The sequence below is a fragment of the Trachypithecus francoisi genome, unplaced genomic scaffold, assembly GCF_009764315.1.
Source record: "Trachypithecus francoisi isolate TF-2019V2 unplaced genomic scaffold, Tfra_2.0 Lachesis_group6, whole genome shotgun sequence".
Lineage (NCBI taxonomy): Eukaryota > Metazoa > Chordata > Mammalia > Primates > Cercopithecidae > Trachypithecus > Trachypithecus francoisi.
The window spans coordinates 68,015,396-68,028,553 of record NW_022681471.1 but is presented as its reverse complement, the minus strand read 5'-3'; the positions used below and the strand labels follow the sequence as shown (position 1 = coordinate 68,028,553).

At 37.3% G+C, this 13,158-nt stretch overlaps 1 protein-coding gene across 1 annotated transcript in view; it reads right to left on the bottom strand.

Annotated features, from left to right (window-relative positions):
- Window positions 1–6,310: 6,310 nt before the first annotated feature.
- Window positions 6,311–13,158, bottom strand: part of ZDHHC15 (zinc finger DHHC-type palmitoyltransferase 15) — a 159,443-nt gene continuing 152,595 nt past the window's right edge. The window contains 1 exon segment of the mRNA XM_033201252.1: window positions 6,311–10,814. The gene's annotated coding sequence lies outside the window, so the exon portion shown is untranslated.

Genomic DNA, 13,158 nt, shown 5'->3' with positions numbered 1-13,158 from the left:
AACTTACGAAGATTAGAGTCCTTCCTAAGATTTAGGGGGTTAGAGATCCTGCTCAGGAAAGTCCCTCTCAACTAAAAATTGATTTGGCATTATGGAATGTTAACCACTATTCTCTTTGGATTAATCTGTCTTGCACTCTTTGCTAATGGCTATGGGTGACAGGGTTAGGCATGTACAGGATCTTGGGACATGGGAAGCTTTTATCTTCCCAAAAGGGGAAACTTGAGAGCTGATGGGACTGCTGGAAAAGATCCCTTTGCCACTGACAAGTGGCCACCTGAACTTTTGATTCCATGTCACTGCAGTGGGTGGGTCTTTCTCTGGCCTCCCTGAGCTCTTCACCTTTCCCACTCTGCCACAGGCAATGCTTTTTTCTGTCTTTCTCACCTTTCCCTTTCCTATATTTTCTGTTAATCAGGGTGACCATCTTGCCCAAAGACCGTATGTTAACTCCTGGTTGTTTGTTGGATTAAAGATGACAGGGCCAATCCGGAGGCAAGTTTGAGCTTTGCCAGTTTGACATTGGATACTAAGTGGAGTGGCTGCTGTAGCGAATCTTGTTTACTTTGTGCTATAAATTTGTCTTTCTGTATCACTCTGTCATAAAGAGGAATACCTTAGGATAGAACATGGGTTTAGGCCTCCATAAGCCTGCTGTTCAAGATAGCCCAGCAAACTGGTCAGTTACCAACTTTGCCGCAGGTCCCTGTTGGGGAAAAACTGGATGAAGTTTCCCTTTAGTCTTGTTTTATGTCTTTGGGAGCTTGACCTTGTAGCCACATGGTGGTATTTTCTCTTGGTTTCTGCCATCCAGCAGACAGAAATTTTGGGATGCATGTCATAGCTAGCTCTAAAAATTATCTTGAGCAGTTAACAACCATTGTAAGCTCAAAATTGGCTGCTCTAGGCTCCTTCTGGGAAGGGCAATGGAAACTGCCCAATCCTGTAGCTTTGTAGCTTAGTAGCTAAGGCTTTGTCTTTTCACAATGGTGGCCTGGGTTCAGGGTTCAATCTTGGCTTAGGGAATGAGTCCTTTCTCATTTGATATCTCTGTAACCTTTACCATTTGTTGATTCTCTTCCCCTCCACGGATCATTTTGAATTTTCCTTTCTCTGAGCACCTGGGAGGTTACCTTTGGTACAATTCAAAAGCCAGAAATATTGGCTGTTTGGCATAGCAAAAGTTCGGTAATAAGAAATTTTTAAAACTTTTTTTTTTAAAGTGCTATATCTAAAAGTCTCCTTATTCAAGTTCTAATAGCCTGGGACTCCTTGGGAAAAACAGAGGAGGTGCCACAGTCCCCATTTTGGGAAAACCCTCTGTTTTCATCATGAAACCCCAGGAATTAAAAGCAAATAGATCCCTCTCAAAATCTAAGGCTCTGTTCTATTTTGCATTGCATTATCTGACATTTTTACTTTTGGGGGTATCAGAAGTTACTTTACATTATGACAGAACTTTGGTGTGTAATAACTAGGTAGGAAATATAGTTTTGGAGATAACTAATGAAAGTATAGGGGGATACTCAGCTCCTTGCACCTTTGGATCAAAGTAGTATGCTCTTGGCCACCCAGAAGGTATGGAGATGTTCCCCTGCCCACTGAGAGATAAGCCTCCCATAGGGGACAGGCTAATCAAAGAATAGGCTAATTGGCTTTGGATTGCTTTGCAAAAAAATACATGGTAAAATCATTGCACTGTCTTTTTCTGTAGCACTTCTCTTTTGGGGATCCAGTATCCAGTATAAAAATGGGATCCTTAATTTTTGGAATTTGTTTTTGCCTTCCATCTGTGCCTGCTTATTAGGCTGTAGAAACTGTAATGCTTTCCTGGCCCTGTTCCTCCAAGGGCTCCACTCAGAAGCTAGTAATCTAATTAAGAAATGGGAGAATGAAAACCCTTACAACTATTGAATCTTCTGTGTGTCTGTGTATTTATATGTGATGTGTGTGTAATATGAAAGAGAATTGACTAGTTGGCTTTTTAAAAAAGAGCTTAAATATTTTATCAGAAAAATAAAAATCGTTATGCCTTTAGTTTACATGACTTTAGTAATTGTTGGGAAATAAAACATTTTACATGCATGGTGTGTAAGAATAGTGAAATACGTTTTTGGTAAAAGATTATAAAAAGGCATGGGAATATGGATTTTTCTGCCTAAAGGGTTAAAGGATTATTTTAAGTTAGATAGGATAAAGCTGAAGGTTTGAGCAAGTTGTGGAAGGTTTGTGAAAAATTAATTTTGTGAAAGAAATTGTGTGTGAACATATTGGCTAAAATTAAAAGGGAATTGTTTAGGTCTTCCATAAATTGAACATTGGAATAAAAGCATAACACCTTTTGCTTAGAGGATTGATCTTTTTTTTAACAAAAATTTGTAAAGCATTATAAAAGGTTAATAAAAATCTTAACCTTATGGTCAAACATTAAAATTGGGTAGATTTGTCTATCAGGTATTATTGAAAATTGGGGTTTACATTAATAGTACACTAATGAAAAAGGTGAAATTTGGATTCCTCTCTTGAACAAGATTTTTATATAATATTAAAGGATAATAAAAATTTTTGTTTACCTTTTGAATAAACTGCAGGAAAAAGAAGGGAAAGAAAAGAGAGAGGTTGTTTGGAAAGCTAAGTCTTCCATCTTCACGAGTAAGGTTTTTGCCTTAAAAAAAATTTAAGTTATCAATTTGGCTAGATAACAAAATAGAATCCCAGGTTATCATTGAAAAAACTTGAAAAAACTTTGAAAAACTTGAAAAGTCTTGAAAAAACTTTCAAGACTCTCATGGAGAGCTGAAATGTTTATGAATATCAAGTAGAACAGGAGTTAACTGCATGGACTAAACTAAAAGTCTGAAGTAGTATTTTTAAACTTTTTGCTTAAAATGTTGCTGATCATTTGTTTTTCAGAGTCAAGGAAAGTTTTTCTGAGCTCTTTACAGCTTTTAACAATTGAATAAAATACACTCTGGTAAACAAAATTTGGAGCATATTTGTTTCTCTCTACTTAATTTCTCTAGAATTTGGAAACTATTTGTGAGTATTCTTAATTTATGGAAATACAGTTGTTTGCATAAGTGCAATAGGAATGTTTTCTTTTGCAGCAGGACACAATTGGAGAATCTGGTTTTACCAAGGCTTTGACTGGAATGGCATGCTTCTTTTTAAGGAATTAAACTTAACTTCTAGATCCAATAAAAGCCCCTTGGGAAAACTGGCCTCATGCCTTTTCTGCAAAGTCCCTGTTGAGGGTTTCTAACCTGTGGTAAGTAAAGAATGTCACTTTCTGATAGGCTTAGCAGGTTCAAGTTATCTTGGGACCTCAAGAGGAGAGGAATTTACTCAATTCATTGGTATTTGAGGGTACGAACCCATGGCTGGGTTCAGCTTAAAAAAATTTGTATCTGAGATTCCTTATGAAACAGAGTTTCATCAAAGCCAATTTAAAATGCCTATGTGGAAAAAAAAATCATTCTTGCGGCACTTATACAAATATTCAGGCCAATTATAAGACTAAGGCTTATTTTTGCAGATGAATTGGTCCTATTATAATTTGTCTTTAGTAAAAATGGGAAACTGGAGAGAGAACAATTATGTTTCAAGAACTATGGTACACCTGTTATTAGATTCTAGTCTCATTGGTTGTTTTTGAGTTTTTTTTTTTTTCCTGCAATTTAGACTAACCCTGCTTGTTCCTGTGAACCAATCCATAATCTCTGACTGCTGCACAGAAGAAACAAGAGGGATGGGTAGTCAAAAATCAGGATCTATATTCTAATTCTGTGCACACTGGAATCAGTTGGCAACCCCATATCAGCTTGGTTCCAACAGTTGCCCAGTTCATGGAAAACCTTCTTATTTAGTTTACTTGAGATAGTATTACTTATTTTGCTTTACTGTTATGGAATATATTGCTGTTGTAAGCTGTTGTAGGAATACAGGATAAGCTTACTAAATGTTTCATTTAAATGGAACACTTTTTAATATTCCAGATATCACCTTTTGTCAGAGTTATAAATGGCCCTCACCATACTGACATTTTCTGACTGAGCTCCTCTCTACCCCAACTACAGGAGACCCTAATAGTTAGGCAGGAACATCATCACCCCTATTCAGCCAGAAAAAGTTACAGAAGATGGATCTTTGTCCCTCTACAAACCTTAGGATTAAATGTTCTCTTATAAAAAGGAGGGGAAAAATATGTCAGAGGCATTTGAATCAGAGTGACTCCATCTTGAATAGGGGCTGGGTAAAATGAGTCTGAAACCTACTGGGCTGCATTCCCAGGTGGTTAGGAATTCTAAGTCACAGGATGAATAGGAGGTCAGCACAAGATATAGGTCACAAAGACCTTCCTGATAAAATAGCATGTGGTAAGGAAGCCAGGCAAATCCCACCAAAACCAAGATGGTAATGAAAATGACCTGGTTATCCTCACTGCTTACTATATGCTAATTATAATGCCTTAGCACTATAAAAGACACTCCCACCAGCATCATTACAGTTTACAAATACCATGGCAATGTAAGAAAGTTACAGTATATGGCCTAAAAATGGGAGGAATCCTCAGTTCCTGGAATTGCCCACCCCTTTTCTGGAAAACTCATGGATAATCCACCCCTCCTGTAGCATACAATCAGGAAAAGATCATAAAAGTGGCCAGCCAGCAGCCCTCAGGGCTGCTCTGGATATGGAGTAGTCATTCTTTTGTTTCTTTACTTCTCTAATAAACTTGCTTTCACTTTATGGATTCACCTCAAATTCTTTCTTGCATGAGATCCAAGAACCCTCTTTTGGGGTCTGGTTCCGAACCCCTTTCCAGTAACACTTTGTTTGTAATATGAGCTGTTTGTAACTGATTCACTGGAATAGATGACATGGGATTTTCTACAGAGATATTTGAGGTCTTTACCTAGGACAAAGTAAATACTTTAAAAAAAATAAATTTAGCTGGAATAAAAGATTTTTTCTGGTTTTGTGTTAAGCCTGACCTCTATGGGTTGGGCCTCTTTTCAGTGATTCAAGTTCTCCATTATTAATTAGTCAGAAAGTCAGCAATGACTGTTCCAAACTTCAGCTTCCAATGCCCTGCATTTTCAATGACTTCTGCCTTCCTGGTTGGCTAATTGGGGGCGTTCTCCATTCTGTCTGAAAAAGGACTTTTCTGCAAATGGTGCATCAATTGAGGGAAACCTTATTTGGGGTTTACCTTAATGAGGGTCTCCTCAAATATTTATCTGAGGGTAATGTATGATTTAGGAGTAAGTGGGCTACTGTGTTTCTTTTTTAGTGTGTTTTGTTTATGCTTATTTTAACTTTTATTTTAAGTTCAGAGGTACATGTGCAGGTTTGTTATATAGGTAAACTTGTGTCATGGGAGTTCATTGTACAGATTATTTCATCACCCAGGTATTAAGCCTAGTACCCATTAGTTACTTTTTCTGGTCCTCTCCCTCCTCCCACTCTTCACCCTCTGATAGGTCCCAGTGTCTGTTGCTACCCTCTATGTGTCTTTTTTCAGGTGACATGTATCTGGAGAATAGTACACATAGACTTCTGTGTAAGAAAAAGCAATCCAGAGTTCACTTCACCCTTAGGCACATAAGAAAAGTTCTTTCTTTTTCCTTTCATCACAATGGCAGAGTGAAAGGCAAAAAGATGTGAGAGGCTGAATAGAGATGACTGAATGTGATTGTCACTAGACTGGTCAACTTTCTATCTAAAAGCCATTGCAGATAATTTCCCAATTCATATTCATGTAGGAACATAAGACAGAAATACTGACTAGGCGTGGTGGCTCATGCCTGTAATCCCAGCACTTTGGGAGGTTGAGGTGGGCGGATCACGAAGTCAGGAGATTGAGACCATCCTGGCTAACATGGTGAAACCCTGTCTCTACTAAAAATACAAAAATTAGCCAGGCGTGGTGGCGGGTGCCTGTAGTACCAGCTACTTGGGGGGCTGAGGCAGGAGAATGGCGTGAACCTGGGAGGCGGAGCTTGCAGTGAGCCGAGATCGTGCCACTGCACTCCAGCCTGGGTGATAGAGGGAGACTCTGTCTAAAAAAAAAAAAAAAAAAAAAAAAAAAAAAAAAAAGACAGAAATACTGAACGCATGGAAGGGGCTGCTTAGAAGGTGAGATGTTACAGAGGAGTCAACATACCACATATACCAATCAACCTGAGTGAATAAACGGCACTATACCCCTATGAAATTAGATGTATAGAAACTTCCTTAGAGTAGTCTGAAACTTTAGGGTTTGCCAACATTGTTTAACAACGCCACAATTTAGGAAAAAACCCAACAATTATATGCATATACTTTTAATAAAGGATATAGGAAGATAAAGCTGGCCAGCGTTTGTCAATATTTCTGCACCAAGATACATGGTTTTAAGAATACTATATACAGTCATTTTGAGCAGATTGGTGGGAAAAATAATTGTAGCAAATTGGCAACTTGGGCTTAACTACTGAGGTCTCCTTTTCTGGCACTCCAATATAGTTCATATATACCAAGACCCACTGCCAGCTTTCCTTCTGTGTTCCTTCACTGATTAAGCCAGCAGAGTGAAAGTAATTATTCATTGAATGCATCTTATCTAATGTTTTTTTTTAATCTCTTTAATGCCATTCCCTACTAAGAATCTATTTCCTGATATATTGAATTCATTTTTGGTTTTAACTCATTCTGCTGATGGCTGTGTACCATCCTCCTACAAATAACACATTTAATGGTTTTGAATACTGTGCAGGACACAGACCTAGCCCTTTTGGGGATGTAAACAGTCATGGGTTGCATGCTACTAGGAGCCACCCATTCATTGTTATATTATACAATACCCGCATGCAAAAGTCTACAATTTAATATGGTACATTACAGCTATGGTTAAAGAAATGCAGATGTACGATACCTCATCAACCAATTCCTAACGAGATGGAATTCATTAATTTTCTAAGAATATGGATCTTTTCCAAGGGCTGAATATCTTGTAGATGCCCTCTGTGCTTCTGCATAGAATGTCTTTTGTACTGATTCTCTTAGCTACTCTGAGAGCAGAGATTCTGGAATGTATAAATTGAATGTTCTTCATATGCTGTGATTCTTAGACTCTTTTTCTAAAAGGAGAAAACAGAGAATCATTCCTTTAAATTAAAGTATTTGCTCCTGCTGACCAGGCAGCCTGCTTTGGAGAAAATGTATGTGTGTGTACATGTGCATACATGTATGTAGATATGTGTGATGAGAGGTGAAAAGAACAGGCTTTCAATGACTGTTACATTCCTATGAATTTGGGCCCTGCTAAATTTTAGGTTCATGTTACAATAATGTATAATATTCAGTATTCTTAAAACTTACTTGCTAGGATTGTGCTTAAATCTCCATTAACCTCAATGTCTATACTTTGTGCAATTTGGCATAAACATGGAGCGCATTCTTTACCTTGGCAATGTCTGCCTTGAGATTGGGCTCTATGTTGCCACAGGAGGTAATGGCACTGGTTGATGCCATATAGTGTGAAAAATATGTGTCACATGGGGCCAATAGGGGAAAGAGGCATATATTACATTCTTATCTCATAGAAAGTAAGAGTTGTACAAATTGCATACTTTTCAGATTTTTGACAAAATGTGACTCTTTCAAAATGTGATCCTGTTGTAAATACTCTCAAAATTCTAACTGCTCCATGATAATTCCAATCCTGGGAAGCCAAGTTACTTTAACAGTGTACTGTACATGGTAACTGTGAGCCCTGCATAAGACAGCTGTGTTCCATTGGGGACCACTTAAACTCTTTTCCCCTTAATATTTCCAGCTGTACCATGGGGAACATTTTTTTTATTCTGTCCCTTTCTGAGGATCCTATTGGAGTGAATGGAAGAACATTAACAAAGTACTCTAAGTTCTGCAAGAACAAATCAGCAATGAGAGCACGGATAAAAGAATGGAGTACACTATTTTGCTTAGAAATACTGTATGGTTAAACTTTTCATTCCAGTCCTATAATTAAAGACATGTAGGAGCACTAGAAAGTTACATAGCACCCTTCAGCAGTAGGATCCTAACAATGAGTATCTTCATTTTGCAAACGGAGAAAATGAGTATCAACGATTAGGGAATGAGATTCCACAGAGGTTACTGGACAGGGATCCAAGGAAAACCAAGCAAAGAAGCCAGATCAGGGTGTGCTAATTATTAAACAGAACTCTGTATTCTTGATTAATAATCAACCAGTTGGGTACCTATGTACATTAGTCAACACTCAAATGATCCATGGATGGAGATATTATCAGAGTCTATAAACCAATGAGACCAAAATGCTACAATAGGAATAGGGTTTCTTTTTATCTCTGAGCCCCCTGATAAAACACTGATTTATTTGGCTTTTTTTTTGTTTTTTTTTTTGTTTTTTGTTTTTTTTTAAGACAGAGTTTCACTCTTATTGCCCAGGCTGGAGTGCAATGGCACAATCTCAGCTTACCACAACCTCCGCCTCCCAGTTCAAGCAATTCTCCTGCTTCAGCCTCCCGAGTAGCTGGGATTACAGGCATGCACCACCACTCCTGGCTAATTATTGTATTTTTAGTAGAGATGGGGTTTCTCCATGTTGGTCAGGCTGGTCTTGAACTCCCGACCTCAGGTGATCTGGCTGCCTCAGCCTCCCAAAGTGTTGGGATTACAGGCGTAAGCCACCGCGCCCAGCCTTATTTGGCCTTTTAAAGACAGTGTAAATCTGTAAGACATTAAACAATCAGCTTTGCATTATAGCTTTCCTGAGCTTTACCTCTCCAGAACTTCCTTATAGTTAACTGACACTATTATTTTGTGACTTGACTTCTGTGGGAACTGAGTGCTGATACACCCTATGCATCAAAGAAGTTCTTGATGTTTTTCTGACTTTGAATCATAGTTAACAGCTGCTCTGCCTGAATGCTTGGCAGAAGATGATTGATGGGAAAGAGGAAGATTACTTTGAGGCCTACTCACTGTGTAGTAAGTAAAGGCCATACATGTAGAAAAGGTGCATATCTATATGAATAGAAGACAAGGCTTGTCTGTCATAAAACCATGGGGATGGCCAAATAAGCTTTCAAGAAAAACTCAAATAAGAGAGTATTTTGAGAAAGAGTGTAAGGGGAAATTTTTTTTCCATCTGAATATATAAGAAGACTTCATCATGAAACCCAGTGTGTGCACATTTAGGCTGCTTTTTAGCTTCTGAGTTTAAGAAACAGTCCTAATAAGTGTAGTCATGTCTAGTATTCTCTCAAATGTAATGCTGACCACAATCTATTTAATTTATGACAAAAGTCTCACCTTGGTCAAAATTACCTAGGGGTCCAGATGAACAGGTTTTGTTGTTGCTTTAAGTAGCTGGATTGTTCACTTTCTCAGCTCCACTGGAACCCCAACACTAAATTGTGGCAGGCAACTCTTTTTTACTCGAAAATATTTCAGGGATGATAAATTAGTAAGCCAAATCATCCCTCTAGAAGCTCAATTCCTTGACACTGGTAAGATGCTTCTAACTTCCACTGATCTCTATAAGAGTTGGAGCTTTTATTGTCAGCAGCTGGGCACTAGACTGCTGAATGAAAAAAATGAAAGACATCAATACTCTTAAGATATTATTATTGCAAAGAAGCAGTACTAGTATTCTCACTCGTTGATTCAGGCACTAGGACTAAAAGAAAGGCTGATTATAAATAAATGGGTAAATTGATGCAAACTGTATTAATGGCTTAGCTACTATTGAAGCTAAAAAAAGAAGAAAGAATTGGCATATTACTATTTGGTTATCACTGTCTGTACAATAGCCCCTGCTATGAAAACACAGCTCTTTAGTGCTAATCCTCAGGCTAATGTCAGCTGTGAAACTTTACCCTTATGAAAGGCAGTGAAATTAAACCTGAAAAGTCACTCTGAAAATCCTTAACAAAACCTATGGGCCATAACTTAGGCTTATGGATTTTCTTTCATCATAAAAATAATTCATAGAGGCTAAAATAAAACTAGGTAGCAGATAAATGAATAAAAGTAATTGGAGAATTTTACCACACCCTGACAAAAAAGTCTTTAAAACACTGATTATTATGTTGAATAAAGTTTATGTCCTGATTTTGATCTTCTTGAGTAGCTGTGGTGCTTTCAGGAACATTTGTGACAGAACAGGTTTTACATTGTTGTTCAAGTTCCAATTTGAGGACCTTGGTCACAGTGTACTGAATCACCCCCCCCCAAATTTTAGATACTTGATATAGTGATGGTTCAAAGTCTAGCAAATATTTAAGTTGCTATTTAGAGAAAAGCATAATTAAACAAAGGCTTCAGGTTTTTAGACTTGATTTTCACACCATAGCAGAATTTTGTATAGATATGCTGTACATGTTCACAAATGCACATGCACACAAACAGCAAATGTAGTCCGATTCCCTTCAACACCAAAAAGGCCCTATATATGTGATTATAATCTTTGTGGGGGAATTAAAGACCCTAAGGAAATTTTCTGAATTTCCTTTTACCTGATAAGATGAATGAAAAGATATATTTTACATTTAGGCTTTCATGGATTGGGGAAGGGGAAATGAAGAAACAAAATTTGGCTTGAATTAACTGCTACCAAATTCCAAATTGGATTTCAGTCAGTAAATTAAATAATATGAAGTCCAGAAACATTTACACAGCAAGTATTTGATGGAATTCTTTCAAATTTTGAAGCTTTGAATCCAACACGGTGACTTATTTTGAAGATTACAATGATTTCCAACATTGAACTCTGTAAGCCTCATGGGAGGCAGAGATGGTGAGTCCTGGGAATGAAGAGAAGAAATTCACAGATGAGCTGAACAACTGTAAATATTCATGTGGTAACACCCACTTGACAATAATATGCAACCATTAAAATTACATTTATGAAGAGTATAGATCAGCACTGAAAAATGTTAAGTGAAAAAGGCAGTATATAAAATTATATATACAATGCTATATATATATATATATATATTTATTTATTTTGAGACGGAGTCTTGCTGTGTCACCCAGGCTGGAGTGCAGTGGTGCGATCTCGGCTCACTGCAAGCTCCGCCTCCCAGGTTCGCACCATTCTCCTGCCTCAGCCTCCTGAGTAGCTAGGACTACAGGCGCCCGCCACCATGCCCGGCTAATTTTTTGTATTTTTAGTAGAGACGGGGTTTCACCGTGTGAGCCAGGATGGTCTGGATCTCCTGACCTCGTGATCCACCCGCCTCGGCCTCCCAAAGTGTTGGGATTACAGGCGTGAGCCACCAAGCCTGGCCTACAATGCTATATTTTTAACCCCCAAAATTATATTTGTAATAAGAGACTGGGGAAATACACTGAAGTATTGAAAGTGGTGGATTCATGGGTAATTTATTTTCATTTCTCTACTTTCTACTTGCATTTTCCACATTTTCTTTAGTAAATATATAATTTGATACTTCAAATATACTATTTTTGAAATCCACATGGAAATAACAAGAGCATTGAAATTGGGCAATTATGAATCTGAATTCTAGCTTTGCCTCATCTCCATAACACTAGAGAAATAATGTCAATGGATCTTAGTTTGCTCATCTGTAAAATGGTATAATCTGCCTGAAACAATATCTGGCATATAGTAGGCCCTCAAGTAGCTATTTGTTTAAGCTTTCCGGAAAACGATTTGGCCTTATCCATTGACCCTTTAAAAATTCATACCAGTAATTTTCCTTCCAGTATTCTATCCTATGGAAATGATTATAAATGAGGAGAAAGATTTATGTTTAGTGATATTATTCACAACCTTATAATTATGGAAAATTGGATAATGTATCTTATTAAATTTATTTTTAATTTTATGGGTACATAGTAGGTATGTATATTTATGTATTACATGAGATACTTTGATACATGCATGCAATGCATAATCATCACATTTTGGCATATGAGGTATCCATCATCTCAAGCATTTATCCTTTGTGTTACCAACAATCCAATTACACTTTTATAGTTATTTTAAAATGTACAATTAAATTATTTTTGACTATAGTTACCCTATTGCCCTAGCAAATATTAGGTCTTATTCATTCTTTGTTTTTTTTTTTTTTTTTTTTGTAGCCATTAACAATCCCCAATTCCCCTCCAGCACTCACCCCTCCACTACCCTTCCCAGCCTCTGGTAATCATCATTCTACTCTCTAACTCCATGAGTTCAATTGTTTTAATTTTTAGCTCCCACAAATAAGTGGGAACATGTGACGTTTGTCTTTCTATGCCTGGCTTATTTCACTTAACATGACCTTCAGTTCCATCCATGTTGCAAATGACAGGATCTCATTCTGTTTTATGGCTCAGTAGTACTCCTTTGTATATATGTACCACATTTTCTTTATCCACTCATCTGTTGATGGACACTTAGGTTACTTCCAAATCTTGGCTATTGTGAATCATGCTGCAATAAACATGGGAATGCAGGTATCTCTTCAATATATTGATTTCCTTTCCTTTGGGTATATACCTAGGAGTAGAATTGCTGGATCATATGGTAGCTCTATGTTTAGTTTTCTGAGGAACCTCCAAACTGTACTCCATAGTGTTGTATTATTTACATTCCCATCAACAGTGTAGGAAGGTTTACTTTTCTCTGCAACTTCGCCAATATCTGTTATTTTTTGACTTTTTAATAGTAGCTATTCTGACTGGTGTGTGATGGCATCTCACTGTGGTTTTGATTTGCATTTCTCTGATGATTAAAAATGTTAAGCATTTTTTCATATGTTTGTTGGCCGTTTGTATGTCTTCTTTGGACAAGTGTCTGTTTATGTCCTTTCCCACTTTTTTCCTTTTTTATCCTTGCCAGCATTTGTCATTGCCTGACTTTTAGATAAAAGCCACATTAACTGGGGTGAGATATCTCCTCGTAGTTTTGATTTGTATTTCTCTGATTATCAATGATGTTGAGTACCTTTTCCTATATCTGTTTGCCATTCATATGTCCTCTTTTTAGAAATGCCTATTCAGATCTTTTGCTCATTTTTAATTGGATTATGAGATTTTTTCCTATTTGTTTGAGCTCCTTATACATTCTGCTTATTAATATGTTGTTGGATGGGTAGTTTGCAAATATTTTCTCCCATTCTGTGGGATGTCTCTTCA